The sequence below is a fragment of the Ambystoma mexicanum genome, chromosome 7q (assembly GCF_040938575.1).
Source record: "Ambystoma mexicanum isolate Mex_15411 chromosome 7q, UKY_AmexF1_1, whole genome shotgun sequence".
Lineage (NCBI taxonomy): Eukaryota > Metazoa > Chordata > Amphibia > Caudata > Ambystomatidae > Ambystoma > Ambystoma mexicanum.
The window spans coordinates 373,858,104-373,867,627 of NC_090941.1; the positions used below are offsets into that span (position 1 = coordinate 373,858,104).

General features: G+C 41.2%; 2 long non-coding RNA genes across 2 annotated transcripts; both read right to left on the minus strand.

Moving 5' to 3' along the window:
• Nucleotides 1–2,851: 2,851 nt before the first annotated feature.
• LOC138527837 (uncharacterized) lies at nt 2,852–4,108 on the minus strand. Its single transcript, XR_011284059.1, has 3 exons — nt 3,865–4,108; nt 3,182–3,296; nt 2,852–3,049 (listed from the first exon to the last, which is right to left on the minus strand). It is a non-coding gene; the product is annotated as an uncharacterized lncRNA (long non-coding RNA).
• A 3,714-nt stretch (nt 4,109–7,822) lies between these two features.
• On the minus strand, nt 7,823–9,112 carry LOC138528272 (uncharacterized). The gene is made up of 3 exons (XR_011284108.1): nt 8,762–9,112; nt 8,079–8,193; nt 7,823–7,945 (listed from the first exon to the last, which is right to left on the minus strand). It is a non-coding gene; the product is annotated as an uncharacterized lncRNA (long non-coding RNA).
• Nucleotides 9,113–9,524: the final 412 nt, after the last annotated feature.

Below are 9,524 nucleotides of genomic sequence, written 5' to 3' on the forward strand. Positions count from 1 at the left end.
AAGCGAAGGCATGTGGCAAAATAGCCAAGGGATGGGGGCAGGCATGGTGAATCAGCCTGCTGTTCCGCAGAAGGGCACTGCACAAAATCACAGTGCAGCAGCAGGTGCCAGGCCTGCAGCAAGGTGCACAGCAAGTGGTTCAACCCCCCGCACATGGGGAACGTACTGCAGGCACAATCCCAGCAGGCACCACCGCAAATGTCACAGGGCACTAGCTCCGGAGGGGGAGTCAACCCTGGGGCTGGGGGAAATCAACAAGTATACAGTGGGCCGAACTTATATATGAAATAGGACAGCTCACGGTGGACTCTGATGTGTTCTATCCTATTAGTGACACCAGACCCTAATAGGGAACCTAGGGTGAATGTCGTCATAGGGGGTAAAGAATGTTCCTTCTTAGTTGACACGGGTGCGATGCGCTCGTGCATACGAGAAGGCAAGTTTTCCTTTTCCGGCGAGGCCATAGATACTCAGAGTTTCACAGGAGCTCACAGTAGAGTTCCCTTTACAGACGCACTCACAGTCTCTGTGGGAGAGCGCAAAATTAATGTACCCTTATTATACTCACGTCAGACCCCAGTAAACATCCTGGGTCGGGACTTAATGACTAAGTTGAATATGACAATCTCGTTTACCGAGAACGGTATAGTGTGCTCCACTCCAGGAATGCATTATTAAAACGTGTATGAAATGATCAGAGCATACTCCGGATGTATAGCCATGAGAGCTATACCGTTAGAGCCAGAAGTCTTCGCATATTGGGAATGCCAGGCCTCGCAGATAGAACTATGAGCACACCTGATCAGTTTTTATTCAGACCCAGAATACCTATGCACGGAGAGGAGGGACAAGTATTTCCCTTAATCATACAATCTGCCGCGGTGCGAGGGAAAGTGGTATTGGTAGAAGGATATGATGACGAAGGCAGACAATGGTGTGCTATTATCGCCATCGAAAAAGGGTATCGAGTGACTGACGTCACCAATGACGATCTGTTCGAAGAACACCCTGACCTGGAAGAGACAAGGGTGGAAGTAAGTCTCACATTTTGGGTCAAAATGATCAAACGGGAGGTGCCACAGAGAATGATGTTGGCGTTGACACATCCAGAATACTTTGATGACGACATGGCCCAAGTGCCTGCCGCGGTATGGACTACAGGGCCCTATGACGTAGGCCTCCTGAAGGGGGCAGGTGAAGTAAAAATTAAACTGAAACCAGGAGCAATTTTACCACGAGCGCGACAATATCACATGTCCAGAGAGGCAGATGAGGTGATCACAAAGACAATTTCCGCAATGATGGAGCAGGGCATCCTAGTGACTTCAGAATTACCTTGCAACACGGTTATTTACCCTGTCAAGAAATCAAAGGGAGGATCTTGGTGTCTAATCCAACATTTACAAGCATTAAACGATATAGTTGAAGACGTATTCCCTCTAGTCCCTAATCCATCCACAATTCTGTGCAACATACCAAATGAGGCAAAATATTTCACGGTGATTGACTTGAAAAATGTGTTTTCCTCAATCCTGTTTCACCATGACTCTCAAGATCTGACGTCATTTACTTTCAGACAAATGCGCCTGAAAAGCACGAGGTTGCCACAGGGGTACTGTCTCCATCCATTTTCAACAGAGTCCTGCCGATGGACCTAAACAATATTGCAGTAGACAGTGTTGTTTTGCAGTATGTGAATGACATTCTGATCTGCAGCACCACTGAGGAACAATGCAGGCGCAACTCTGTCCTCCAGCTACTGACAATCCTGTCTGAGAAACGATACAAAGTTGATAAGGAAAAGTTACAATACTGTCAGCGAGAGGTGCTGTACATAGGCCAGCTAATCTCACACGAAGGAAAAAAGGTAACCCCAGAAAGGGCTGAAGCTATCATGAACACGGCTAAACCACTCACGATAAAACAAATGTAAAGCTTCTTTGGACTGTGCAATTATTTCAGAGCATGGGTTTTCGACTACAGCTCGTATACCAAGCCCCTGCTTCAGGCGTTGAAGAAAGCCCAGGCAACAAAAAGAGAAATTGAATGGATTGAGGCAATGGAGAAGGGCTTTGCAGAACTTAAGGGGGCAACTTGTAAGGCCCCAGTTCTCGGGATTCCAAATTATGCAGAGGAATTCTACCTGTTCTCACACTCTGATGGTAATTTTATGACGGCAGTGCTCGCGCAGCAAACCTCGTTGGGGTACAAGCCCCTAGCATATTACAGCAGGAGTCCGGACCCAGTCATGAGGGGCCACTTCCCATGCGAACAAAATCTAGCTGCTCCCGTGTTTGCCATTGAGAAAGCGCCATCTATTCTGATCGGGTGCTCCATGACATAGTACGTCGAGCACTCGTTATTCGCCATACTAGGGAAGCCAAAGGGAACGCTGACATCACAGAGAGCATCTGCTTATGAGGTGATTATCTCCAACCCATCGATCAAAATAGTTTGATGTAAAGCTGTGAACTCTGCTACATTCGTAGCTGAATAATATGTTTAAATAGGTATAAAGAATCCCTATTAACATGAAAACATCCTACTCCACCAACGGGGATATAGATATATGTAATACAATAAAGAGCAAGATGATACGTGTTGTTTACTTGCCTCCAACCCCCTCACACAGGAACTCTATAAGGTTTTCCAGCATCACTAGTCCTGAAAAAATGGACCGTCTGCTATAACTGATTTACACAAATGTATAACAAGTTTATTATTCAAATAATTCAAACTGAATTTAAACAAAAAAAAACTACCCTCACCTAACACAGTGTACTAAACATTAAAAAACAAATATAAAACAAATATAAAACATCAGATAACTTATTTATAAGACACAGAAGATATCACATAACACACAAAAAAAAATCTCAATGTGTCACTAAAACAACAAGCATCCCAACATGTTTCTGTTCTTAACTGCCCAGTTCAGGCGAACATTCTTCAGGGGATAAATTTAAAAGCATCCACTAATCTCTTCCACACCGTGTTGAAAGGGTAGATTCAGGCACCCAAGAGGGTAAAAGGAAAACAACCTCCAAGCCTGTAAAAATAAAGGAAAGGAGAAACCTAATGAGTTCCAAAGAGGAAGGAAATACTACAAAATGTAAATGGAGGCATGGCACAGGGATTATGCCACACTCACAAGGGTCCCAAAGGGCACCCGCAGATTTACCTTTAAATGGTGAAACTTCAAAGCACGTCACAGGATGACAAATTTGCTGGTTTCCCTCCAAATGAGAAATCAATACTTCAACAAAGCGTCACAGTCCGCTAGAGTATCGCCACACCTAAGTAAGACAAAACCAATACACAGAGACCACATGCTCTGTTATATCCAGAAATCACACTGGCTTCAATACCACTGCACATAAAATCAAGGCTCCAAATAACAAAGTGAATTATCTCCACAAATGTAGGGATCAAGACTGCAATTCACAATTCAGTAATGAACAAGTTGAAATGGAAACATCCATACGGTCAAGCAATAAAGTACAGAGTCATTCTGGAAAGCAATGGGAACATAACAGTAAACACCATTTATCTGGCATTACCAAAACCTCAGCTAACAACATGCCGTCAACATGCACTAGAGGGCAAACAGAAGGGGGTGCTTATATTTCACACACGTGAGGAGACCATGCATTATCTAATGTGTAAAGACAACTACTCAGCGTCCATGCTGTCCAACCTCCACAACGTAAAAGAAACGCGGAAAAGGGATAGCCACACAACATGTGTAAAATAAGTGTAAAATAAAGTACCCCAACCACCAAATAATGCAAAAGGTGTCCCGACATGGAGACAATATCATGCACAGAGTCACATCCAAAGGCGAAATGCTGGTAGCGTGCTCACCTATACACACGGAGGGGTTTATTCACTCCACTTGCAGCATTCAAACATACTCGGCCAGCACTCGATTCAGAGGAGCCATGGCTGCTGCACAATCTCAAAGCGTCTATGGTTGCGCAGCAACACAAAGAAAGGACTCTGTTAAAGCGTCTATGGTTGTGCGGCAACACAAAGAAAGGACTCCACTTCTCGAAGTTAATCAGGAGTACAACAACCAAGGGGGCCATATTGGAACAGACCCAGGATCAACTGGTGTAGAGGAGTTTAGTGTACACTCAGCGCATCAAAAAGATGTAAATTTCACTAACTTCATCAATTGAACTAAAAACCAAATTGTTCACCAAAATTGGGTGCCCACATGGTATATGCATCACACAATGTCCAAAATTATATTTGGCTAACCAAATGCCAATCAATGCTTTCATTGAGCCCTAGCACATTGCTTTGTAATTTGAAAATTATTTTTTGCTCTATATTCAATATTTTTCGATCTGTTTCAATTTTGGTATTTCCATGCACCTTTTTCAAAATCAGCCATGTGAAGTCATTGAAACCATGTTTCTTTTCAATAAAATGTTTCACAAGAGGGGCAGTTATCACTTGATTCTTGATACAGCTGCGATGTTCCACCATTCGAACTTTACATTGCCTATTTGTTTTTCCCACATAATGTAGGCCATATGGACAGGTGATCAGATATACAACATTAGCTGTGTTACAATTCGTCATTTCAGTGAAGACCCTCTTAACATCAGGTAGAATTTGCAATAATCTAGTTTCTTTTGTTTGTCCACACATGCTGCAATTCCCGCATGGAAAATTCCTTTTACTTCAGGCAAACCCCACAGTCTAGTTTGCCTAACTTGTGGTATCTGCATTTCTGTCACATCATTTCTGATCAGAATATTTCGTAAATTCTGGCTTTTTCTGAAAGCCACTAGGGGAGGCAACACTTCTTTACCACGATATATTTTCTTCCAAGTTTTCATCACAATGTTTTTGATTTTGTAGGACAAATTTGAGAAAGTATTAACAAATACAGTGCCAATCTTTTTAATTGGCCTACTACTTTTTTCCAAAAGTGCCTCACGATTGTTATTGTAAGCTCTTTTTGAAGCATTTCTTATAACTCTAGGCGGATAGCCTTTGGCCAACAACTTGTTGGTCAATACATCCGCACTTCGGGCAAAATCATCTTTAAGACTACTATTGCGCTTCAGCCTCAAAAATTGTCCAAATGGCAAATTGTTCTTTAAATGTTTAGCATGGTGGCTATTGAAGTGCAATAAAGAGTTCTTATCAGTAGTCTTATTATAGGGCTTCACTTTTAAAGAACCATTGTGATGGAAAATGGTGATGTCTAGAAAATGAGTCTCACAATCACATATAGACCCAGTGAATTTCAGAAACCGATTTTGTTGGTTAAGCCATGTCACAAAACAATCTGCCTCTTCTCTTGAGCCATCCCATATGATCAGTATATCATCTATATACCTCAGCCACTTCCTCAAATGATTGCTGAAAGGGTTGGTGGCTGGGTATATTACTGCCTTTTCAAAATACTCGACATAAAGATTGGCTAAATTCGGGGCCATGGCAGCACCCATGGCTGTACCCTCAATCTGTTGAAAGAAAGAACCCTGGAATTGGAAAAAAATTTTAGTCAGGGCAAACTCCGTGCACCACAGAATGAAAGCATTACTCACAGGATGGCCATCCTCTCTATTCATCAACACTTCTTCAACCACCTCAAGTGTGGCTCTTTGGGGTATCACAGTGTACAAAGATTGAATGTCCAAGCCTATCAGCAAGGACTGGCCCGGAATAAACTCAATGTTTTCCAATTTATTAATAGCGTCAGTGGTGTCTCGCAAATAGCTTTTCATTTTCAAAACAGACGGTCTCAAATAGAAGTCTGCAAATTTGGACAAAGGTTCCAAAATCAAATTCACACCAGACACTATGGGTCTACCAGGGGGATCAACAAGTCTCTTGTGTACTTTGGGCAAGGTGTAAAAAACAGGTACTCTTCCTTGATCCCTAATCAGGAATTCAAATTCGTGCTTACTAATCATTTCGGCATCAAAAGCTGCAGTCACCTTTTCTTTGATAATTTTTTTGAGTTTGGCAGAGGGGTCATTAGCCAGTCTGAAGTAACTCACATCATCAGATAGCAGTCTTTCACATTCTCTTACATAATCACTACGGTTCATCAACACAATCGCTCCTCCCTTATCTGCTTGTCTAATAATCAGGTTCTTGTCTTTTGCTAACTTTAGTGCCGATGCTCTTTGTAACCTACTAAAGTTGGAGTTGCGAGACTTTTCGCCAGACTCCATCTTAAGAACCTCTGCCAGCACCTGTCTTTCAAAAACTGTAGATTCGGCAGTATGAGAGTAACTGGGAGCACAGAACATAGATGTATTGCGCAACACACTGAGATTATTACTGGTGTATCCTTCATGTTCACTGAAGTATTCATTCAACCGTACCTTGCGCATAAATGCAAAAAACTCTGTTCTAAATTCAAAAGGATCATGAGATTTAGTAAGACAAAACTGAGACCCTTATTCAGGGTGTTTTCCTCTTCCGAGGAAAGGACATAGGAGGACAAATTTATCACCACTGATTCCTTGTTCGACTCCTTGTCCTGACCTGGTTGTCCCAGTCCCGCCGATTCGGGCCTTGTCCTAAAAAAGGCATCCTTTGTCTTTGTCTATTGCCCCCTCTAGGACTTCTTCCTCTTCCTCTACTCATACTGGCCTGAGCTCCAGGGTCATTATCTCCTGTCGTACTTTCTTCACTAGAACTATAGGAAGTATCTCGAAAATGTACACGTCTGTTGTTTCTCGGAGTTTGAAATGTATTACCAAATTTGTAACCCTCAGTAACATAGGGAAAAGATTTCTCGTGAGAGAAATTGGTAAGATCTTTCTTTAATCTTTTTACCCTTTCTAAAGTAGTGTCATTTTTGAAATCAATTAGTCCCTTTAAATGTTGTTCAAGTTTTGTTTTAAAAGTGTTTAAATCAAACTCTTTTTTGATTTCTTCTTCAAGCTTGATGATATCTATTTCAATTTGTTTGGAAACCTCTGTTGCTGTATCAATAATTAAAACTAACCAATCTCTCCCACACTTATTGGATATATAGCTCCATTTTAATTTAATCTCCTTGTTGCCTAAAAATAGACGTGGCTCATTTCTTACTATGAGGCCTTGAGGAAGAGCCTGGTTCTTTAAATATTCAAGCATGATAGCTCCATGCAACTGAGTACCTATCAGGCGTTTCCTCAATTGGATAGATTCATCCCATTGGTCATTGTTATTTACATTAAGCTCATTTTCACCTGTCCATGCTAGCACAGAAAGTGAGTCTAGTAATTTCTTAATATGATCCTCACTGTACGCCAAACACTTGTCTGCGGCTGTCGCCATAATGTGGTTCTGGATACTTTACTGGATTGTCACAGTGTAGTGCAATACCTTTATATTAACAACCCACGAGACCACCAGGAGCCTCTATATATAATATGTTTAAATAGGTATAAAGAATCCCTATTAACATGAAAACATCCTACTCTACCAACGGGGATATAGATATATGTAATACAATAAAGAGCAAGATGATACGTGTTGTTTACTTGCCTCCAACCCCCTCACACAGGAACTCTATAAGGTTTTCCAGCATCACTAGTCCTGAAAAAATGGACCGTCTGCTATAACTGATTTACACAAATGTATAACAAGTTTATTATTCAAATAATTCAAACTGAATTTAAACAAAAAACACTACCCTCACCTAACACAGTGTACTAAACATTAAAAAAAAAATATATAAAACAAATATAAAACATCAGATAACTTATTTATACGACACAAAAGATATCACATAACACACAAAAAAAAAAATCTCAATGTGTCACTAAAACAACAAGCATCCCAACATGTTTCTGTTCTTAACTGCCCAGTTCAGGCGAACATTCTTCAGGGGATGAATTTAAAAGCATCCACTAATCTCTTCCACACCGTGTTGAAAGGGTAGATTCAGGCACCCAAGAGGGTAAAAGGAAAACAACCTCCAAGCCTGTAAAAATAAAGGAAAGGAAAAACCTAATGAGTTCCAAAGAGGGAAGGAAGTACTACAAAATGTAAATGGAGGCATGGCACAGGGATTATGCCACACTCACAAGGGTCCCAAAGAGCACCCGCAGATTTACCTTTAAATGGTGAAACTTCAAAGCACGTCACAGGATGACAAATTTGCTGGTTTCCCTCCAAATGAGAAATCAATACTTCAACAAAGCGTCACAGTCCGCTAGAGTATCGCCACACCTAAGTAAGACAAAACCAATACACAGAGACCACATGCTCTGTTATATCCAGAAATCACACTGGCTTCAATACCACTGCACATAAAATCAAGGCTCCAAATAACAAAGTGAATTACCTCCACAAATGTAGGGATCAAGACTGAAATTCACAATTCAGTAATGAACAAGTTGACATGGAAACATCCATACGATCAAGCAATAAAGTACAGAGTCAATCTGGAAAGCAATGAGAACATAACAGTAAACACCATTTATCTGGCATTACCAAAACCTCAGCTAACAACATGCCGTCAACATGCACTAGAGGGCAAACAGAAGGGGGTGCTTATATTTCACACACGTGAGGAGACCATGCATTATCTAATGTGTAAAGACAACTACTCAGCGTCCATGCTGTCCAACCTCCACAACGTAAAAGAAACACGGAAAATGGATAGCCACACAACATGTGTAAAATAAGTGTAAAATAAAGTACCCCAACCACCAAATAATGCAAAAGGTGTCCCGACATGGAGACAATATCATGCACAGAGTCACATCCAAAGGCGAAATGCTGGTAGCGTGCTCACCTATACACACGGAGGGGTTTATTCACTCCACTTGCAGCATTCAAACATACTCGGCCAGCACTCGATTCAGAGGAGCCATGGCTGCTGCACAATCTCAAAGCGTCTATGGTTGCGCAGCAACACAAAGAAAGGACTCTGTTAAAGCGTCTATGGTTGTGCGGCAACACAAAGAAAGGACTCCACTTCTCGAAGTTAATCAGGAGTACAACAACCAAGGGGGCCATATTGGAACAGACCCAGGATCAACTGGTGTAGAGGAGTTTAGTGGACACTCAGCGCATCAAAAAGATGTAAATTGCACTAACTTCATCAATTGAACTAAAAACCAAATTGTTCACCAAAATTGGGTGCCCACATGGTATATGCATCACACAATGTCCAAAATTATATTTGGCTAACCAAATGCCAATCAATGCTTTCATTGAGCCCTAGCACATTGCTTTGTAATTTGAAAATTATTTTTTGCTCTAAATTCAATCATTTTCGATCTGTTTCAATTTTGGTATTTCCATGCACCTTTTTCAAAATCAGCCATGTGAAGTCATTGAAACCATGTTTCTTTTCAATAAAATGTTTCACAAGAGGGGCAGTTATCACTTGATTCTTGATACAGCTGCGATGTTCCACCATTCGAACTTTACATTGCCTATTTGTTTTTCCCACATAATGTAGGCCACATGGACAGGTGATCAGATATACAACATTAGCTGTGTTACAATTCGTCATTTCAGTGAAGACCCACTTAACATCAGGTACAATTTGC